Source organism: Bombus impatiens, unplaced genomic scaffold (assembly GCF_000188095.3).
Source record: "Bombus impatiens unplaced genomic scaffold, BIMP_2.2 scf_0582, whole genome shotgun sequence".
Lineage (NCBI taxonomy): Eukaryota > Metazoa > Arthropoda > Insecta > Hymenoptera > Apidae > Bombus > Bombus impatiens.
In genome coordinates, this window is record NT_177001.1 from 66,773 (window position 1) to 89,776 (window position 23,004).

The window sequence follows — 23,004 nt, forward strand, 5'->3', positions numbered from 1 at the left end:
ATCAATACCAGTTGTGTACCTCGAGTTATCCAATTGCGTAATAAATGTCGTAATTGGGATATTGCATTCTTCGCGTACTTTTAGTGATTTATCCGTTAGGAGTCCATGCGTTACGGTCTAATTAATTCTAAGTCTAGTCATGATCATTTGATCTTTTGTATTTATTTTATTGACTTGAATTTTATAATTAAAGTAACGAATTAGTTTGTGCATGTTCGAAGTTTTGGTTTCCCAAATGGAGTTGCATTGGAAATTAACAATTCTGTTCATATTGTTTTAATTAAATGATCCGTAATTATTACGAAACTGCGAATGTTCATGTAAACTTGTTTTTTTCTGGATATAATTAACGTTCGAATACATACAGTGTTTATCAACATACAAATACGTATTTGATTCACAGTTTATTATTACGATAAATTATACATTTCATGCACAGATGTATCGTACCTACATTTATTACTATAAACTATAATTCATACTATTAAATATAAAGCATCGCCATTCTATATTTGCGTTATAATCTTTGCGTGCTAATCCGAAAATCTCACAGTTAATCGTAGCTATTACTTTCTCTTATATTTCAAATATGATTACAGTACACTAAAATGTGGTGAAAATTGTATACAGCTAACAAGGTGAACAATTTATTCTATTTCCACAAGAATTAATTTTCGATTTGTTCATACGCCCTACACATACACATATAGTCATCTGGTAACAAACTTTTTTTACAAATAAAAAAGATATAAAGCGAGAATACAAATTTTTGAAACTATTCTTTTATAACTTTATAACACATAAATTGGTAAATTGAAAGGAAGATGTTAAGAAATGGCCATTTTTAAAAAATGTCTGCAGGACATTTAAGAGCATCTCTCAAGTAACAAAGAATGTTCTTAGCGTTTATCCGAAATGTGATGGGAAAGTTGAGAAGAACGAGTGCAAAGATGAAAAAGTAGCAGCGGTTAGCCTTATCCGTACGTTACAATTAATCTTCGTTCTCTTCAAAATCTGATCCAGCTACAGAATAATTGTGCATCTGTATCGACGTGTTGATTCTTCGGAAATTCCGCTGATAAATCACTCGAAGTTCGAAATCGAGTAGATCTGAAGTATCACCGGATTGTTGCTACGTGAGAACAATAGCCAACAACGATCTTGTGATACTTGGAATTTGTTCGATTCTGAACTTTCAATCGATTTACCAGCAGAATTTCTAAAAATTATTTTATAGATGGATCAGTATCTGAAGAAAATGAAGATTAAATGTAACCTGTAGGGAAATTTGACCGCTGCCACTTTTTCATCCTGGCACTCATTTTTTTCAGCATTCCCATCTCATCTCGGATAAATGCCAGTAACATTTTATGTTCCTTGAGAGATATTGTTAAATGCGTGAATTTTTCGCTCGCAAGCAGACCCAAAAGTGGTCATTTTTTAACATCCTCCTTTCATAATGTACGTGAGAAAATCATACATTTAAAAGTTGAGTACGTGAAAGATTTGTTTCCAGATGAAGATATTTTCATCCTTTAAAATTAGAAATCTCTCAATGTTACAGCTCACAGTAAGAAGTAAAAGTGAACACACGTGTTTTATTGAAACGGAATAATTTTCTTAAGACGACCAAACTACTTGATTTGTTTCAGAAGTTAGAGGAACTGGCTCGAACATGTGACAAACTTTTTGAAGAAAGTGAAATTTGTCGGAATCACGAAGAAACAAATAAATGTTACTTTTTTACAACATTTTTATCTGAGTCTGTAATGGAAATTAGGACAACGAATTGGTACCAGTTATGTACCTATGTTCTGAAAATTTTATCGAAATCAATTAATATTGCTACGAACTGCAAACGATTAAAAACGGATGAAAATTACAGTTTTCGCAACTTCCGGTCTAAAATCTAAAGATTATTATGTCTTTGGTCGCCTGTTTCCGTATCAACCGATTTCGACAAAACCCTCAGCATGTAGCCACATAATTGACACAGATCAACAGAATGTGTTGGAGACAAAAATGTTGCAAAAACCAATTGCAATTCCTTCAACACTTTTCTCGCATATCATCTAGTAAACTAATCCTCGAAATTTCTCAGAACGAATCAAGCGATTGATTTTGATTGAATTTGAAAAAAAAGTTATTCTGTCTTGAAGGACGTGTTGTTCACTTTGGCTCTCTGTGAATATTATAATGGACATTTTGCTCTGAATATGGCGAATATTTCTCCATATTAATGCATTCTAAATCCTTCAACGCATTTAATATTCTCATAAATGCATAAATATCTGCGATTTAATTATGTCACAGTTCGTGCGAGACCAGCAAGCGTCCTAATGCTTATGAATGAAGGTAGTTCACAGGGAAAGTTTATCGCATAGATCATCTGGTTAGTAGATATAAATCTTTCCTCGCAGAGCATCGATCAAGCCCAGGACAGAATTTATATCCTAACGATTACACGTGAAGGAGCAAGCTGGACGAATTTATTCTTCGGTTCCCCTGGCTCAAAAATATGCCTCTGAAGCATTTTTCAGGAGAAGTGACATAAATTAGCAATGAAGTCGGTCATTTTTTCCACTTTAATTAATAATCAACGTTAGCTTTTTGACACAGGTAATTCCTCAAATTTTTTATATCTTTTATATCCAAATTAGAGACTCTGGCATCTTCTGCGTTCTTATTGCATTATATTTGTCGCATAAATCAAACTTTTTTTTAATACGAATTACAAACTCTTTTTTTAAGCACCTTGCAATGATACAATTGGTCGAAATATGCACTATTTTGTTCAATAATCTTCTAGCGTGTACAAGCTGGTGATATTATTCTATCAGTGTACAATTTCTGTTGTACTGTTCTGAGTAAAAACGTGACCTCGGAAAGGTTAAAGCTTGACCGATAAAACAATATTTACATATTTACTCAATTATTCAATATTTCTTTGATAAGTGAAGAAATTTTTAAATACGAGTGTATAGTAAGTTCGTTCATTCTTATGCATTTAGTTTTGCTATTATGGAATCTTCAAATGCTAAATATTCTAAACTTAATTGGTTTATACGAAGCATCGTCATTTGTTGCAAATGCAATATATATGTTTATCCTGCGTTATTCTTATAATTGGACTCTTTAGAAAATCGAACGCGCTATTCTAATAATCGAATTTTTCAAATAACCGAATAACTTCGTTTTCAGGTCAGAGTAGATCATTTACTTCGAATTATTTCATAAACATAATCATTAAAATGAAAACACACGTAATAACGCCTTTCAACTTTTCTCACAACGACATCATGCTCTAGTCTCTTATTAATTAATGTTCCGATACGCTCGATAATAATTAATATTTTCGTAATTGAAGTTGCTCTGTGCACCTAAACTACTGCCTTAACTATTGTGTTCATTTCATGAAAGCAGAAATGGATGAAGCATAATTTTTTCTATCAGTCATTTCTATATTTCACACTAATATCTATCTAAAGCACATTAACGTTGAGAGTGCACATAGCACATGCTACACGGCGACTACATTACATTTATCTACACAGATAAAATTTAAATCCAAATTTGTACTAAAGAAAATATAAAATTCCCGCAGTATTGTTCTTTAAAAAAAGTATTCGATATTTACATAATAATTCGTGTGAAACTGTGACATAACTACGCCAAAAAAAAAAAAAACAGTTATCATAATAATTAAATGAACTTTTGTCAGCCAAGTTCATTTAACGACGAAATTAAGAAACTTCCGACAGGGTTGGTTATTAACCAAGTAATTAGCTAAATTAGCCGGTTGATGTTATGCTTCTACAATCAGCCTTCTATTGAGAATATGTAGATTTAGATCTCCTGAATTGCAGAATTAATTTCCTAATTAAAGACTGTGAGTTTCAGAAATAGAAAACTAAGAAATCCCAGACATTGCGAAATTAGCTTAAACGTGAATTGGTTCTGATTTATGGTGAATAATATCGTTGAAAGCGTTTGTATAAAATATTCACAAGAAAAATTATGAAATAAAATACTAGGCATAGAACAGATACGGATAATAAGACAAATATATATACGCGCACAACACGCTTTACATTTCTATTAATAATATATAATATATGTATAATATACTATATAGGATATATAATATATGTATAATATACGATAATAAATTAGCATGTTAAAAAATATTTATAATCTTGCTGGTTTTGAAAAGAATGGAACAACATAATTAACAGAGAATCAAAGCATAATTATAACACGAGTAGGAAATTCAACATAAACTAATTATTTCAATTAATTGAATTAATTAATTTAAGTGCATAATATACGTACATTAATTTATTATCTATCTTTTGACGATGCAAAATTATTTAATAACTTATAAACAACGTGAAAGTTTCCTATTATAATTTAAAATATATTTTTGTTTCCTCTAGAATAATTTTGAACCAGTCTATTAATTACATAATTTTATAGTGATTTTTATCTTAATTCAATTCATCATATTTCACATTGCATACATCTTTAAAAATGTAAAAATAACTTAATTTCGACTACGCTACCGCTTCTAAATATATTTACAAAATTGAAAATTTGCAATCGTATGAAAAATATCTTGTTAAACAGACCTTTTACTCCTTTTTTTAACAACAAAGAGACTAAGAATTTTGAGCGCTAATGAAAATCTACATCCAAAACAAATAAGTAGAATGAATGAACATCCCAGTCTTTTTGCCACTATCATGCAAAGATTATCATATAGAAACAAAAATAAAGTAATTCGTATCGGACCGTATAAAGCACACAAGATCAATCCCCAAAACATCTCAAAGTGCAAATCCAAACGTAAATATGAAAAAACGCAGCCTCTTCGCATCTCCAAACATCCAACGATAACACGTTTTGGCAACAAGTTCCTCCAGAAAGCAATATTCCTCTCGCGTGTGCTGGCAGATCGAACGATCGCCACGTTGATCAAATTATCATGAAACAAATGGAATCCCGGTGGAGAACATCACTGAATTACATTAAATTGCTTGGCGAAAAAATTCTCCGACGATCGAACTGGGTGCGCATTTAGCAACTTGCGACTCCTTCGATCGATCGAGAAAGGAGAAAGCAACGCACTTACACAGGTAGCAGTGACACAATGCCATTCGTTATTCAGAGTGCTACTCCCTTCAGCTCATATTAATTTAAAACGCTCGTTTAAGGTCGTAAGGGATGGTAAATTTACTCTCTGTTTTTTTCCCTTTCTTTTTTAGCTCGGTCGACTCCGCTAATAGAGCTGCCTTTCTACACGAGGCACCTAGTGGCTAGAGTCGTATCCGACGTTCGAGTTTCTCTCTGTTGCACAGCCACAGGCAGAAGAGAAAGGAAAACGCGGCGAAAAATCTGAATGCGCGGCCTCACCAAGCCAGAACCAAGGCATAATTACGAAAACGCATTTATGAGCCGACGCGTATGAACGTTATAGAAATACGGGACCAGGGAAAAAATGTTAAAGCCTGGCATCGACATCGGAAAATTATTTTCTCAGCGACATTCCGATACATCGACCATCGACCGTCTCAAAAGCCTCTGGCTGCGCGTTTGAATTCGTATTTCCTAGCGCGAGTAATATTTCATAAAAAATAGAAAATGAAATATGTTTTTTTAGAAGTAATGCTAGTGTTTATGCTAAACTATTTAAGTGTACAAATATTGTATATTTATCTAAATATAATAGATGTACGTAAGAATATTAATGAAAGATGAAACGCATATTTTTATATTAAGATTGGAATATAGTATTCATATTTGGATAAATGGTGCTTATATAAAAATATATACATATGTGAGGATTATATATAGTAACACAGGACAATTTTTTATTGACTTCGTTCTCACTTTTATCAAATATTTCTCTCTTATCACCTTTATCAAAATATTTGTCTATTTTGTTACTCGTCAAAGTTTTGCTCCTAACTTATGTTGATTCCATCATCATGTTCATTTAAACTGAATGTATCTATTTAATAACATATTAGTAACATAAAATGACATCTATGATAAACGAATTATATTTACTTCTATGTATATAAATTATTATTTAATTTGATTAGCTGCAATCACCCTTGATACTTTCAAATTGTTCTGTTTTCCCGTTTGCAGCCATTGTGCCCTTGTAAAATATTTCAATAAATAAATTACCATTCGCTCGATTACCACAGCCAAACTGGATTTAATTAATTTCAGTAATCAATAATTAAATACAAAACATGCAATTACTTCTAGATAAGTATACATGTATTAAAGAAAAAATATTTTGTAATGAATTTATGCATTGAAAATGTGGAACATTAATTCTATATACGTTCCTTTATCGTCATTTTTTTATGGCTAGTCCATACATTTGATTTTGAACGAATGAACGTGAAATTATATTTTCTTGATATATTTCTATTCCTTTTAAATATTATTAAAATTATAATATTAAAAATCAATGATATAATAATTATATATAGAGTTTCAATAAACAAATATAAGTATCACTGATTCCTCTACACAACATAATACGAAAGATAACATAGAATATGTAATATAATAATATGAAATGTTTAAATATCATTTGATATTTGCGAATATGAAGATTTACAGAATTTACTTCAATAAACTAGAATTTGATAAAATTATGTTAAATATAAATACAGTCCATGAGATAATTAGAAAATCAAAAGAATACTACCTTCAAGTGAGGTAATCAGTATTTTAAAAATTCTCGAATCGTATAGGCTAAATATTTAACGAACGTTCTTTCATCTTTGGTTTTGTTCCTTTTGCAGAATTATTTGATGAATATTTTGCAGAAACATTGTTATTTGATTAATACTGCAGAAAAGAGATACATCGATTATTTTAGATATTGTACGTAGATTAATGCTGCATAATGAACTTGCACGAGTTTTGCGAATATTACGAAAGACATATACATATAGCACAATGAACATTAATTACAGTAGCATAAATCGTTATGCATATCACAAGATATAATAACTGATATTTTCTATCTCCAACAGTGAAATAGAATTATTAATGGCTGCTAAATATAAATCATGATCGTCTGTTGACACTTGATATATAATTAATGTAGTTAGATCAATTAAAAAATATTCGTGGAAATAAAATTAAATCGAAATTACTCTCGATAATATTACTCCAGTCGTGGTCCCGAAATGTCAAGTTAATGTTTAACGCGATATATTCTTACAACGTTCGTAAATTTTCGTTAACCACATTTTATGGGTCGCAGAAATTATAATACCATAATGAAAATATTCGAATGTTACAATTTGCATGTATGAAATGCGTGGATTTCCAATTTAGTACGAATATTTGTATGATATACGAAACCAGTATAAAAGTAAAATATAATAAAAATATAACGAGATTTCTGTAATAAATGATCAAATATTTTCGTGTAAACTTCAAACTCAAACGTTATTTTACGAATAAATTGAATAAGAGACCATTGGTTTTGCTATAAAAATACTTTTGTTCGCCATCGTATAATGAAACGTTCGTATTTAAATTACGAAATGATTTAAAAAACGAGAAAATATGAAACTTCGAGTACAAAATTCACGTAGAGGAGTGAATTTGTATTTTTTACTTCAAACCTCTACGTATTCAGTTTCATATATAAAAATTGTCACGATATATTTGCGTAACATATTTTTTGGTTTTAATTTGTTGCTAGACAATTTCAGAATTAACAACATCGAGGTTTACAAACAAAGGAATAAAATTGATGGGAAGCGTATGTTTGTTCGATTCATCTTATTTATTTTATCTGATCCAACTTATCGATGAAGTCAATATTAACCTAGTGCACACAATCGTGATATATTACAATGACTTCTGATGGAATCTATGACGTACAACGTATATACGTGTTCACGATCGCATTTCAATGTTTGTTTCTCTGGAAAATAATGATTCGATGAAATATGAAGTATCTGCGATTTGCCTATACGTATTTGCAAAATTTGCGAAAGTTTAAGTCGTATTGGTAGATCAGTTGGTAAGCATCGACGTCAACAAGATTTGTTACTCACAGGATTGTATACTTCCTAATGATTCTTAAATAAAATCATACACGTCAAAGACATATCAAAATTTGTTGAGAAATTTATCATAATATACTTAATATTTTTCAAACCTTAACAGTCACGTGCATTGATATCAATTTCTATTATGTTTATGAATTTCATACTCTTCGTGGCAATATCTTTATTTTTATGTGTTATACCGTAATGCATATCGTTATATATCTCGTGCAGCTTCTTATCTTGATCTCTGTGCTAAATTCAAATATTGATTAGAGTCTAGACTTCTAATAATACGATAGTTTCATGATAGGATGATAAGGAAACTAGATAAAATGTTACATACATTTCTATTTCTGTATTTCCTTCTTTAACGTATGTTCGCAATTTCTGTTGAATTGAAGCTGATGTTTCTTAGAAATTCAGACTAATTTCAAAACTAGTCATTTTTATAGATTCGTCACATATTTAAATAAAACTAACTTTAAATGCATATCCGATATGAATAATTTATAAGCTTTTATCATTTCAAAACGCAAATAAATTATAACACACGTATAAAAAATCTGTAAAGTATTGTCCTTTTTCAACTATTCCCCTTGTTGTTCTTTCTCCGACTGCGATTAGAAAACAAGGATATTAACTTGTGGACAAAAATCGTTATATCCTCTTTGTACAGCAATAAAACACAGAAATACAAATATACCAAGATATATCGAAATTCAGTTGAACTTTTAACAGACTGCGAATATTTATGCAAATTCATATTTTTCCGAATACAATTGAAAAACTGAAGCTTGGATAAAAGGTTATTTCATACGTTAAATACTACAAAAACTACTACACTTCAGATATTTTATATATTTTTACATATTCAGTGGATTTTGTATTTCTGCATTTCCAAATTATTGAGATATGTATAATTTTGTATGCTAGATTAGTTTACCCGCGTAGTAGTGACATACGTATGTGAGTACGAGTGTATGAAAGTATCTGTGTGCACAGCGTCTCGAAAAACAGATGAATACAATTGTTCCGTTAGTAGTGTGGTATAGAAGATGGTGAGACAAACAGAGTGCTGAAACGCGTCCAAATATATATCGACGAAGATCCTGTAAATCATTTATCAAATAAGCTAAAACTATTTTAATATAAATTCTAAGTGTAATCTAAGTATTCCTTTACTTTTATTTCGGCGATTAAGATCCACAATTCTCAACACTAATTTCCTACAGACGCAAAAAAATCCGCGGTCTTAGTCATAAAACTACATTTTATAAGATTACGATGTTTCCTCGAACCGCTCGTCGTTTGGAGATCAAGTACATGAACCTATAAAGGCTCTTGGAAAATAAGAATTCTGCTGAATTTTTCACGGGCAGCGTACACAGAGAAACTACTGTACGTAGAATTCCCCAGCTACGCCAACAGGAAACCGTATAAAACAGTACAAAACTCGTGGTCCCAGGAAGCTCATAAATTCAGCCTAGACCAGAATCCAAAAACGAATAGCTCAAAAAGAATCGAACCGCGTATCGTGGCAAAATAAAACGCCGTAGCTTCTCCTATCCTTCTATGCTGGATTCCACGGTTGCTACGCGATATCTCCGAAAACTGGTCTACACAAACGACTGTGTGTACCGTGAAAAGGTGCATAAATCCAGCTGGATGGATGTGTCGCGCATAAAACTCTAAACTCGATTGCCAGTGTCGGTGCGTGAATCAATAAAACGTCGCTTTATTCGAAAACGATAAGCCTTCACGGCGACAGGTAATCTGTCCAAGTGTCAGCCCGTGTTATTTCCATTTGAAAACATACCCAATTCCACTATTTATATATATATTTCTTGCTTTCTTGCTTTCGCTCCTTTTCCTTTTGTTACAGCCCCTTTTAGTTTCTTCACTGACACGAAGCAAGCAGACTTCAAGCATTGATTTTCCACGGCCCCGGAGGGACCGATTTCCCAGTAGTGTGCACGTCGTGTCACGAAGTTATACATGGTCCTGAGAAGAAGAGAAGTCGTGCGGCAGAAACGTGTGCGATGCGGTTTACCCTCGCGCTGGTTATTACTTCCTTCCGCTTGTTGCACTGAATCGATTCTGACTTCGACCGCCGAACATCTCCCAGGGATTATCCTTGACTCTTCAACGACCACGGATCTCCGCTAATTTATCAGCGAAAACAACGTGGCTGTATAAACTACAGGGTTCGATTGTTTGTGTTTCACGGTCGGCCACCAATCGTGGACCACGATGATACAATGATACGATGTTGTTCGTAGCTATGTTTTCAGTCATCTCGGGTTAAGGCTTGATCCCTTAACCGATCCATTAACCCATCAGAAACAACATTTAATCTGTAACTTTCTCAGTTACAGTACATTGTCGAATTTTGCGTTTTAGCATTACGGTTATAGAATCGCAAGAATTTGCTGAATCTTTTAGCTAAAGCTTTTCTAGTCGCCATTTCTTCTTCCACTCGTTCCTTGCAATTTAACAAGGTATGAAGAAATTACGAAGATGTACAACATTACGATATTAATTTTCCTTAAATCATCGAATATTTTCGTTATAGCGTAGAATATTTCTGATTTATGCAATGGACTTCTGTGTAGTATCCGCTACTTTAATACATTTTTTATGACATTCAATTCTTTTATAATAATAAGTCGCTCTATATGCGTGCTGGCGACGACGTATTTTTAAGAGTCGTCGGTGTCAGTTACACTAGCGTTATTTAGCCTTGTGTATGGCCAGTGAAAATGCAGGAGAAAATAAGCAGATATTCAACGATAGCATATATCTCGAAGTCACGTAACCATCGGGTATCGAGAGTGAATGTTTAGAATAAGAGGGTTTAGAAAGGCTCTCCTTTACCGACCTCTCAGTAGCTACAAAATACTTTCGCAGGTATCCTTATTTTCCAATTAAGCATTTTGTTTTATTTACCTTCTACGTTTCACTTTCATAATATCAAATTCTAGTAATCATATTGTATTGGGTTAGCAACTAAGTGATTGCGGATTTTGTCAATAACACCTAATGACAAAATCCGCAATCACTTAGTTGTCAACTCAATAGTATCGTGGACAGATTGCCTGAAAAATATCGTGTAAACTATAAACAACGTTGCGAGAAAGCCTAAGTGCCGACAGGCCGAAAAGGTCGGGAAACTTCAATGGGCCAAGCGGCCAATCAATGCGTCGTTGGTCCTTCAGTCGAATAGTTACGTGAAAGAAGGCCTACATGACCATGATCGCGGACGGTTACGGAACGCGTACGTGATGGGGGTATGAGAAAAGACAAAGGGATGCTCAAGGGAAAAAGACGAATTAATAGTCAATCGTTAACTAAGAGTCAAGTTGTGAGGAGTCGAGAGTTGAGTTGCCGAGTTGTTATGAGTTGTAAGCTATTAGTTCTGAGTTGTGAATTACCCATTTAGTCGTCTTAGTTATAGCACATTACTGTATTTAGTTCACGTTAAATAATCATCGTTTCCTGTTTAATCCATCCTAAATAGATCCATCTATCAATAAACTTATCATTTAGGATAGAAATCATCGGAAAGCCTAATTGCTAATATTTCTGAATAAATAAAATCCTATAATTCGAAAGCACTACTGAATGATTCGAAATTTAATACACTCATACTTAGACCTAATTCATTGCTACCTACGCAAATACTGTAATAAATGCAACGGTATATAAATACCTTTTGTATATTTTGTGTATCCGATCCATCAAACAAACTCTGATCTCGTTTCTTTCTCTTCAAAAGTTCCATACTCTCGCTAAATCTCCAAGTAAGTATACGAGGAACGTCTTATCGGGTCCTTATCAAGGCGGAAATATTTACATTACCCGCGCTGATTTATCGCCCCTGTCTTTCCCAAGACAGTAAACTAGAACATTCTCCAATATAAGAATTCTGGTACAAATATAGGACCCCAAAGAAAAGGACAGGACAGAAAAAGTAGAACGTCAAGCTAATATCGGAACTCTGCATGATTATTGTATCGTTCCTTGATAAAAGTTTGTACAAAAGAACTTGCAATTTATATTTCCACGATCCTTCGGAGCATCTCGACGACGATGACAAGCGATCGTTAAAGGCACGCGTGTAAAATGTTGGATCGGGAGCCGAACTGTGCATGTGCGTGCGTGCAATGTAAAGACGCTTCACAGTGGAATCTGAATCTGAATGCGAGTGCGATTATTGGGTTATCTATTCGGAGCGTACAACAGCTTTTTTTTCTATTATTTAATTTGTTCTTTACAATTTGTCCAGCTGGACATTCGATAAATTTTTCTTAATTTTGCTAAATAACATGTGGATGGCTACCCCCAGCAGGATACCATCTTCGAGTTTGACTATTTTATTTCTTTAATAATTTCTTTTCAGTCTTCTTTTCTTGTATTTTTCTGCGTACCTGTCGATTTCTTCTTTGACCGTTGGTATTTTTATGCGTATATCCTCGTTTTTGACATACCATAGGACGTTGACTATTGTTCTCAGTATCTTCGATTGTAGCGACTCTAAAAACGCGAGAACAGCGAAAAACGAAGAGTAGCTGGTCGATCAGTTATAGAACACGTTGGTTTAACATTTTGTCAAATGTGTTTGCATTCCTGTTTTTTCGACGATTTACCTTGCAGTCTCTTTAAAATTTGAAAGATCTGAAAGATAGACGGAATTGCCTATCGCATTCAGATTTAGTACAAGATCCAACCTCTTTTAGTTTTTCCATAAGCTTCATTTTTTTCAACACTTTCTAACTATCTAATGAGTTGTCACTCATGAGATAATGAGAGTCACTTTCCCTCGAGTAATTACTTCTTCTTCGTTTAAACAAATGCACTAATATTATAAGTAAGCGATGGATTTACACTTTTGCGTTTACCCACAGTCGAACAGTTGCTGACAAAAGTCTACCAAAAGAATCGAAAATGGACCAAGTGTTTTATAATTTTGTCCAATCAAAGTCAGTTTATATTTGAATTTCTTCGCCTAGATTCTGTTATATGTCCTTAATTACTTGTTCTAATAACTTGGTATTTATGTGTTTGTTCTGAAGAAGCTATGCGATATATAGGGCGTATAAAGTGTGCATTTTTTTTTTAACATATGAAATATATAAATGTAATTTTGTTCGGCATTATAGCCGTGTAACGAGTAACGAACAAACAAGATCAGCGCTAGTTATAGAAAATAAAAAAGTGACAATATTCTTTTATTACCGCGTCTTTTATTATCATCAAATCACGTATATCTTACATTTATTTATTTTACATTTTACTTACAAGTAAATATTTTTGGATTTCTTCGAATAATTTGAATTTAATAGGCTTCATGGTCGAGTAGCCTTAAAAAGTAGGAATATTATTCCTGAAAGAGAGAAATGGTCGCGGAGTGAAGAAAGTAAGCACGCGTTCCGGTAAAAGGACTGCGAGGAATAAGAAATTTACTTCAAGACTTTGAAAAAGGACACGTGCCTGAATGATTCGGTCGAGCAATACTTCGTATCGATCCATATAAAAATATAAAAATTCCTAACATGAATCTTTCAACAGTGTCGCAAAGCTTCCTTGTTCCTGATTGAAGGATCAAACATTTGTATGAAATAATGTAATCAAGTTGCGTGAGTGCAACAGTATCGAAAGACATAAATGAGGTAACTTATATGTTGTTTTACCAGGGCACAAAACAAAGTATTAAAACAATAGATACTTTCCAGAAGTCCACTATACAAATGCAGATACAAATTGACCTTTCGCGATTTAAAAAGAAATAATTCACGTTGCTATAGATACTTGAGTTTCTTTAAATTTCATAAAATTGTGGGGTTTTAAAGAAAGTAACGATAAAGAAAATATCAAACACATTTTTAGAATTTTCTTTCATAAGTACGATATTAAAAAACACGCGGTAATATAAATAAAATGGAAACAGATTAGAAGTGAAATGTTGCTGTGTTTGCTACAATGTTAGCTATTTACTGTCGTAATAGCGTATTTGGTACAGAGTATTGAAACTTATAAAGTGTATCGTGAAATTATTTGGGCTTCGTAGGGATTTAATTTGAATGTATTATATTATGTGTGTTGTAAAAAATATTTTGTATGGCGTACGACTGCATGCTAATGTTTGAAACAAATCGGAAAACATAAAAGTTACAAAATAATAAAACACGAAGCTCATAAAACTATTTAGACAATCAATTATTCATTACTAATAATAAGTCCTAATATTTAATCAGAATATTCACAGCTACTCGTACTGTATACTATTATAATTTCTTGTTATTATTCTACATATCATTCTACGTGTGAAAGTAGGTAAAAAATGTAAAATGAAATATTATATAAATATAAATTTTCGAAAATTTATTACGCACTTGTAGGAAGCCATGTTCAAATTCTATCTTCTTGAAAACAAAGCACAAAACGAGCAACTGTATTTTACATTTTTCACTTACTTTCACGCTGGTTCTTCATTCACAGCTAATCCATAATTAATCAAGTTTAAGCAAACGTGACAAATTCGCAAATGAACCTTCACATGAACAATTTTTATGTATATTCTCGACTTGCCTTTTTCACGTAGATCCACCCTATTGCTTTTGGGCATCACCCTATTGTTTTCACATTTAAATTATAAATTGCTTATAAATAAACAGTTCACGTTAAGGCATATGTGAAATTTTCAATTTCTCAATTTTTTCAAAAAATGGACCCACTGCCTTCAGAGTAATTGGTTCATACATGTATTATTTATATCATATATATATATATAATATATATATATTATATATATCTAATATAATATATATATAATATATATATAATATATATTATATATCATATATTATATATAATAATATATATATTATATATCATATATTATATATATATATATATATATATATATATAAAAGATATTAAAAAGGGAGAAAGCAATGCGGAAATAAACTGAGGACGATAAACTGATCTATGAGGATAACAAGGTATTTAGATTTCACTAATTTCAAGATTGAATTAGTTTATGGCTTTGAAACAGCTAACTGTTGACTTCATAAAGAGCAATTAAGCGACGATTATTTTGATTTCATTCGTCAAAGGAGATAATTAAGACGGTGACTTGCCCGTGATGGAAGATCGAAATTTAATATTCGTTATTGAATGTTTAGTTGACGGTTCATAAATCTCCGAGATATTAAATTTCCGTCGAGCTTGCAAGGACTAAATTAACTTTCGACAACTTTAACAGGTATTCGACGGATGCAATTACCGACAAACTAATCCTGCAGGATCGTCGTGTTAATTACGAATATAATTTACATTTAAGAAATATAAAGTTAGTCTGAATAAATTTAAAAATTACGAAACAGATTACATCTATAGGAAGTTACCAACGCAGTTTATGAAGTAGAAAATTGAGTTCGAAAGCGTCGATAATAACTTACAAACGAACGATCTCCAAGAATTCTGAAGACACTCCTGTATACTCATAAATTCGAAAATAAAGTGTAGAAATATTTCATTGAAATTATTATTACTCTATCGTTATTAGTACACTGTATCTAGATAAACAAACAAATTCTAATTTTTCCAAATGATATCGTCTGTTTATTAGAAGAGCGATGCAACAGAGAGAAGTAAAATTCAGGAAAGCAATTTGAAGCAGGTAGTTTAAGATATGGAAAATTATCAATGAGAAAATAAAAATATTTCATTGAAATTAGAATTATAATATTATACTATCTGTGCGACTAAGAACAGTGTTAGTTTTCTTAACCACTTTTCTTACCATCTTACTTTTCTTACCATCAGTTTGAAATAGATCTTTTAAAAAATCGATTGAAAATAAGGAGTTTGAAGTAGGAAAATATTCATAATTCAACAATTTAACGATAAAGACTTTGTTGATTTTTAAGGATTACATTTTAAGAATTTCGAATCAAATATCATTTATGTGTAATAATTTCAAATTTCAATCGATTTTCATAATCTTCGTGTATAATATTACCTTACAATTTAGAAGAGGGCTAATGTTGTTGAAATTGTAATATTCTTCTTATTAAATAATATAATTTTATCAGATAAAGTAATGACAGGTAAATTTACGATTTTTATTACGACATTGCGAGAATAATGCATTGAAAATGTAATATATTCACAAATAAAAGTAGAAGTATAATGTATTTCTTTTTACTTGCTCCCTTTCCACCATTTCGCAAATGATACGAAATTATAATTTATTATCATCGATATTTACGTACACGCTTTCCTCGTATATTATGCGACATATGGAGGATATTATCAACAGACATCTACTATTTTTTCTGAACATAATACGCACACGAAGTACACAACATATTATCAATTAATAATACTAAACGTTTCTTATGTAATTCAGTATGATTTCTTTACTGGGTATTTCGTATTTATGACACAATCTTATATCTCATTATTTATATACCACATATCGATATCATATATATTTAAATGTATTCAGAGTTCCTAATAAATCTTAATAAACGAATCATGTAATTTAAATAAATGGTCCTTTGGAATTCAACAGACAGTAATACAATTCATAGGAGATTTTACGATGATATTTAGAAAGATAAATTTTCCTTCATAGAAATCACTTTATTCACAATTAACATTCTGCCTGTTCCGGACAAACAAATTTCATCCTATTACATCCCATTGAAGCGATTGTTAACAGAAATGAAAAACGACGTACACTCGGAACAAGCGACTTTTTACATCCAACAATTGCATTTCATTTTTTCCAATGTTCCTCCGTCAAACGAGCTTTTTGTACACGACCATTCGACTAATTAAAAGGCGCATTAAATGCAAATGCAGGTTACGTTCCCGTTCTACAGCAAGAAAGACTCGAATTTAAAGAGCAATCTTTTCCGCGTCAACTTTGCAACAATGCAGTAACAACGGTTCGTTCTGACGAAATAAATTGCACTCGAGCAAAAGCCGGCACAAATGAAATACTAATAACTAGTCCGCGAATATTTATGCCCGTTAAATGTGCAAGAAACATTATAATTATTTTCTAAAAAATAATCGTGAATCTGTACAGATAGAGTAGTAGAGAGTAAAAGTTTCTCGAATTTGTCAACAGACGATATAAAATGCTAATTCCACGAAAATACATGAATTACAAATTTTTCCCAAATTTCGCTACGAACATTTCGAATAACTCATGAAACAAAACTCAATGAAACAAGAACAATTCTGAAAATTCTTGACGATTGCCAAGAATCACAAATTCCACATATTTGTTGGGCCCGAAAATCATTGAAATCATCGAGCACCATCCGTCGACTTTTCGAACGAAAGAAAGAGGGTAGCAATAAAGTGGCGACGAGAAGTCAAATATTTCCTGCGAACACGAACTTCCCATGTTATTTCTGGAATATTGTGCGCTCTGAAAAGATGAAAAGGGAAACGATTCGAGGCAATATGACGAGACTGACCATCGCGGATATTATTTTCTTCCGCTTGTTGCATCGAATCGATCTCAAGCTTGTTCATAATATCGTCGATCCTTCAAGGTTCCCGCCGCTTTTTGAAGACGTGACCTGGACATAATTCAACCACTAAAGACGACTCCTTTTCTTCTTCACGAGTGGGACATCGTGCTGTCTTGTACAAGGCGAGCTGTTATTTCGCAGAAGTCTACAGGCAGTAAGAAAGAAGGATATTTTATGGGTCAAGTATCGAAACAAAATGCACTTCGTATGGAAGAATATTAAACGATAAGAGCAGAATATTTCTTATAATCTTTCTTTCCTTCCCCTTTTTCCTCCTCTTCATATTTTTAGAAGCAAAACTGGCGACATAGATCCTAAAGGAAGCTTATATATCACCTACCAGGTATTATAACGAGTACTGTCTTTTGAATATTTTATATATTTTTGCATATTACATATATACACTTTGCGCGCATTTTTGAATTCTTAAATCTCCATAAATACGTAAATATGCGCTATTAGTAGACTGCAGATTTTTATGCAATTTCATACATCGACTAACTATACATATAATTAATACACCTACGTAAAAATGTTGAACGTTATAACAAGTATTGGGTTTGGCAACTAAGTGATTGCAGATTTTGTCATTACCACCTAATGACAAAACCGGCAATAACTTAGTTGCCAACCCAATACTTCGCTTCGAACATTTCTTTATGTTTCTGTATATTGCGCGTGCTTTTACATTTCTGCGCTTTTAAATTTTCCATAGATATATAAAAATTTGCAGTTTATTCGCGAAATTATATGGGATTGCGGACATAAGGTGTTTCAAATTCCTCTGCAACACGATGGTAGCGTATTTTGTGACTAAAACGAACAAAATATAGGATCATAAACTCCTTACTAATTACTATTAACTAGTACTAATGACAATGGATTCGTAATCGCTTTTAAAATATCATCACACCAGTGAATAACGATGGATTGAAATTTTCTGATCCGATATTTCGATATTCGCGATTCGATATTTTATCACTGTATTTTGGCGCGACTGAAACAAGATTTCATCGGAAAGCGATATTTACTAAGCAATTATGTTTTGCAGAAATTAACTTCGCGAGCGATAACAAACATGAGTTTGTTGTTCTTAAACAGAATGAAAAAAGAAATGTTTATTATTGGGAACATGTGTATCTGAAGTTTTATTTCGACACTAGACATATGCGATTACGTGAACATCGTATTTCTGAAAATTATGTTGTTTCGATATATTTTAATCGTTGTTTCTTGCTATTATTTAATTATATTGTCGAGGAGATTTAAAACGAAGTAATTAAATGCAGAAACGCAGCTGTTTTTAATAATTACGTTGTAACTAATTAAATGATCGTAACTGAACGAGATTACGTGCAAAAATTCAAATGGGAAGTAATGTAATTTTCCTGGTTCTCTAAGGCCAAAAAATCTGAAAATTATATTATTCTTAATGTTTCTTCTATTGTTAATTATTAGATCATTACGTGGAAATGTATTCACAGCTTTTAGACATAAAAACAAATAAATATGTACATATTTGTGTACAATGAGAAAGGAAACAAAAAACGAAAATAATTACAAATGTGTTTCATTAATACATTTCCGTGATTATTACATTTTCACAAATTATTCGTAAATTCTTTTCGCCTACCACATATAGATACAATCAATCGTATGTACAATAAGCATTAATCGAATATTAATCATTACGAAACGTTCATCACAGATTTGCCTTTAAATGTCTATAATAATATTTGCTAACAAATAGACTTCACAGAAAATTTCTTAAAAATTTTATTAAATTCAATTAAATCAAACTAATTTAATAATATTAATAAATTAATATATAATATAATATATTAATAAATCAATTAATTTAAACTTATTTAACTAAATGAAATTCTGGAAACTTTCTCAAATTTCTTGAATCTTAACTTACGTCTTATAAATTACAAACTATATAAATAGCTCGGCTCATATTGGAACGTAACCTGGTTTTATAAAAGATGCGACAATTAACCCAAATTACTAAAGCAATAATTAATCTAAAATCTTGTAAAAAGAGTTATGAAAACTATAAGAAGAATATAACAAATTAGGAATTACGTGAATGCAAACGCACAGAGATTGTACGCAGTTAAAAGCCATAACATGGGAAAACAGCAAAACAATTTTGGTAAAACAAAATTGCTCTGCTTTGTATCGTATCCTAGAACCACGCTCTTCCTCAGCAAAAATATGACCTATCATATTGCGGTGTTGTGGCCTTCATATCGTAAAAGTACGTGGCAACTGAGACCCCAAACGTATGCACGTATTAAATGTGTTAATAAACAAGAAGCTGCAATTACAGTTTAGCACAGAATTCGCCGCAAAACCAAGCACGATTTTAATATAGGTCACCACTGACACCGTTCTACTGTCTGACACAGTCTCTCACTACACACGTGATTTTAGATTTAAAACACTCGGAACTGGGACTCCCAAAATCAATAGAATCCGATACCACGACAAAGTGAAATAAAATCTCGTGTACATCGTACGTGTAATTTCGAGAATACCGGTCTACTGTCAATCCGAAAGAATCCCTGTGAAATTAAAAGGCTCGGAGCAAAAACGAGCATCGTTCGTGTTCATTGTTCTTCCCAAGAAAGCAAAAAGAATATCTTGAAATAATTACGTATTAGGTACTTTATTTAAACCAGCAAACGATCTTTTTTGAAACTGTTTTAATATTTGACTATCGAATGAAGTAATTTATTTCATTTACTGTCATGTATTCGCATTGTACAGGGTGGTTGGTAACTGGTGGTACAAGCGGAAAGGGGGTGATTCTACGCGAAAAAGAAGTCGGAAATATAGAATAAAATTTTTTTTTTAATTTTTTTTTTTTTTAATTTTTCCATCGAGACAACGATCTACAGTGAGATCCGTTATAATGTACCGCACGCGTACCGAGAGAAAATTCAAAGTCGATTTTCTCGAAAACAAAGCCTCGAACGAAAAATTTTTATTCTATATTTTCGACTTCTTTTTTCGCGTAGGATCACCCCCTTTCCGCTTGTACCACCAGTTACCAACCACTCTATATAATTAAAGAAATTATGTAAATTTGGTAGACGCTTTCTAAAATAATCAATATTCCTACGTTACGTCACGTTAGAAGTATAGATTTCCTGACAAAGATGAAATAATTGATTATTTCAAATGAAACTCAGAATTTTTAACATTTGTCTTAATTATCCAAGATAATTATTGGGATAGGTTTCAGTAGAATATTTTATCCGTATGATAATTATTGAGGAATAGTAATTATACAGATAAAAAATTATTTTCCTTATTTGCTCCAACAATGTTCGAATAATAATAAGAATAACTATGGTCGCTAATGACCATAACTTTTCACTTAATTTTGTGCAAGTTTGCATGAGTACATTCAGTCACATGCTCACGATCAGTACAACCTCAACTATGAATGTACCAAATGATTAATTTATCGAAGAGCGATGAAGTTTTCTGATCTAACATTTGAAAACGAATTAATTTCAAAAGTCAGTGTTACCACAGCTGAACGATGAATCTTGAAAGCATACTTCGCATTCAATACTTCGTTGCTTCTCCAAATAGGATACAGTAGTTCACGAAAGTATTGTATTTCTACATTTATCATAGAGATCATTTATGCCCATATTGCATGTATTATATGAACCATTTTGAAATTTCATTAGCGCTGTAACGAGACGTGGCTATGATTGCATTAATAACAGATGCAATTTGAAACCAATCTGGAAATATATATAGAAATTACACGATATGCATTGCAAACATATATTTAGTAAAAAGTAAGAAAGTACATAATAAATGGTAAATATGGTCCCAATGAATATTGAGCCTTATTAATTAGTATACATATATATACATACATACATACATGCATACTTATAACGTATGCTAAATATATGTATACTTGTATTAATTATCTTGCAACTTCCATATATATTTCCAGATTTGTTTCAAATTTGACCAATATAAATCATGATAGCGCTGTTTTATCACAACACCAATGGAAAATGTTTAAAACACATAATATATTGATAAAAGAAGTTAACGCATGTTCGAATATTTTCGTCATCTTACAAGAATCAATTATTCGAAGAAAGTTTTATCAAGGTCAGTTCACACACGAGTAATTCCTTATATGAACAAATTCTTCTTCGAATAAATTGAAGGGTTGGATACGAGAATCAAGCAGCTCCAATAATTTCCTTTCGCGCTATAGTGAGCAAGCAGTCACATGGGTATAGTATTCGTCGTAATTTTAGTGCGAGAACTGTACAAAGAAGCGCTTGGAAAATCTCTTAATAGGAATATTATTGTTGTAAATAAAGAGCAGCTATCCATTTCAAAATATACGGAACTGCGAAATTGCGGGACGTAATGACACTTGGCGAACGCTATGTACATCCTAGTGACAAGTAGCATTACAACAACGTACCCAGGCATTCAACTGAGAATGGAGTCACGAGTGGATAATAACGGTAGTAACAACAGTGGACAGACAAACATTCGTACCTACCTAAAATTTCTGTAACCTACGATTGAAGTAATGTGATATTTGTAACGTCATATTCCTTGTGTAATATACTCGTTTAAAATATTAATAAATATAGAATACATTGAAACACGGAATGCAAATAATTACAGAAAATCTGGTATTAATCAAATTTGCAAGAACCAGCTGGCTCTACCCGAAGTCTACTGCTCTATGAGCAGGAGAAATTGAAAATTGTCCTACAAAACAGAATACACTTGTATAACGGATAAGCTACGATTAATATATTGACAGGAGAAGATATTTTGTAATATTATTTTGTAACTTCTTAAACAACTTTCTCTAAAATACGTGTTCCTGTAAAATTAGTAAAAGCGGGGATAAATTGTTTTTACATCCAACCCTTCGATTCGATTGGATATGTCCATGATTGGATTGTTCGTTAGAATTGGCAAATAGAATGGCCAATAGAATTTTATTCCTTATTTTTATCCCTGCTCTGTTATCCGAATAAAAATATCGCTCAGCTGTGTCCTAAACGCGTTACTTACGGGTCCGCACGCGAGCTGCAAGGAAAACGAACGTTTAGCCGGAAATTATAGCGGGGTTTCCCTAACGAATCATCCTCTTAAGTTGAAGGTAGTAGCGCGCCGGAGTCGCTTTCACGCCCCCATGAGAATCGCTGTTTTAACGTCGGTCTACCGAGAGAGCCGGTTTAAACATACGGTTATACGTCCATGGATTATTTTATCCGGCGTTGAGGGGTCCATTTAAGCCTGTGCAGACGGATATAAAACCCGCGATTCACTTTTTAAGCCTGCTGATC

At 32.3% G+C, this 23,004-nt stretch overlaps 1 protein-coding gene and 1 long non-coding RNA gene across 4 annotated transcripts in view; one reads left to right on the forward strand and one right to left on the reverse strand.

Moving 5' to 3' along the window:
- Positions 1 to 5,823, forward strand: part of LOC117152006 — a 28,164-nt gene extending 22,341 nt beyond the window's left edge. The window contains exon 3 of the long non-coding RNA XR_004462214.1: positions 5,265 to 5,823. This is a non-coding gene — a long non-coding RNA (uncharacterized LOC117152006). The remainder of the gene's footprint in view (positions 1 to 5,264) is intronic.
- LOC105681123 overlaps positions 1 to 23,004 on the reverse strand; it is a 96,671-nt gene that overhangs the window by 41,588 nt on the left and 32,079 nt on the right. The gene's annotated exons all lie outside the window — the stretch shown is intronic.